This window comes from Egretta garzetta, unplaced genomic scaffold (genome assembly GCF_000687185.1).
Source record: "Egretta garzetta isolate BGI_Z169 unplaced genomic scaffold, ASM68718v1 scaffold377, whole genome shotgun sequence".
NCBI classification, from domain to species: Eukaryota; Metazoa; Chordata; class Aves; order Pelecaniformes; family Ardeidae; genus Egretta; species Egretta garzetta.
In genome coordinates, this window is record NW_009260339.1 from 435143 (window position 1) to 436722 (window position 1580).

A 1580-nucleotide genomic window follows, 5' to 3' on the forward strand; every position below is an offset into this window, starting at 1 on the left:
CTGCTCAGTAACAGTCATTTCTCAGAGAAGGTCAAAGAGTGAAAAGGCCAAAGCCAAAGTGACAAAGGCCAAAGTGACACCGGCTGCACATTCAGGTGTTGACCTGCAGGGTACATATGCTCCTACCCAAGCCCTTTTGTTTCACTGGAAGGACTTAGGAGAGCGCTACTTGGGCCTCCATGACCTTCACCCTCTGTAAGCACTCTTGATGAACTCAAGGTTACCCTTCACAATGTCATGTGTGCCCTAGTGGTTGGGCAACAACAGGTACTAGTCGGAGGTCCAGATGAGCCTCAGCAGACTCCCTACAATACCCTAGATCTAAGTCCCCAGCAAGTGACAAAACCTCTCAAAACATCAAGCCAAGACTGCAGATGGGTGTCTCCATCCCCCACAGGAGGGTGCCTCCAGCCATTATCACCCACCACTTCCTCCCAGTGCCTACAACGGTTCAGGCTCATCTGTCTCCAACACCTCCCTGACAGAGCTTGTTCTTCCTCATCTGTTACCATGGCACTATACCTATCCTATAAATGCACATCTGCAGGCAGAGAACAAGCCTGCCTTCTGTTGTCAGCAGTCACAAGCTTCCATTCCTCCCCATCTTAGGAGTTCCTGTCCACTGCTTATTTGAGCATAGCTTCTAGCTGTCCCTCCTTCCACGCAATGTAGGGTTTGTGCTCTTCTACTCTGCAATGACCCTGTCAATCCCCTGTTTCTGTTCCCTACAGTTATGCAGCCTGTTCATCTCCTGCTGTCGCTTCACCTGGCAGCCCAGCACCTTGACCGCAAAATAACCCAACAGATGAGGCCACCATCATGCTCCACCCCAGGCTCAGGGAAAAGCACCAGTCGCTCCCCGCAGCCCAAAATCTGCAGATAATTCTCTGTCCTAGCCAGCCTCCCACGCACCAGACGCAGTCGCTCCGACCAGGGCAGGAGACCACGCATTCGGGTGCACCGCTGCACTCACTCCAGCTGTCTCTGATTGCCGGGTGCCTTCTGCACCCCCTTCCATGCTAACTGCTACATTAACTGCTAAGTCCTTCTTAGGGACCCCCTGTCACAACAGTCTTGCAATGTTTTCAAATATTACAGTCAGGAATGTGGACGCAATCGAATAAAAAAAAAAAAAAAAAAAAGGAAAAGCTTGACATAGAGACATAGAGCAAAGTTACAATTTTCTAAACCACTAAAACTAGGAATATTTCCCCTCTCCAAAACATCAGAAACCTTTTACTGTTTGTTACAGGCAATTCTCTTGCTCTTTGCAGATTTGTGTTCTAGCTAGTACAAGCTCAGTGGCATTTATCAGCATACAAAAGGCATTTCAGCTCCTAGATAGCACTTTAGTCTCAAAGACACACCACAGATAGTCTTATGACGTATCCCAGGAAAAGGCAGTTCTAAAGTAATTATGCAGAGGATGTGTTCTCATGCAAAACAACAAATAATCATTAAAGGACGTCCTCTCTTTCCAAGTTGTTTCTTTAAATACTCATTATACAAGCAAATGAGATAAGTGAAGAAGCTGAGAAAATTATAAGGCATTATTCCCTGCCTACAATTCTGCTTCCCTG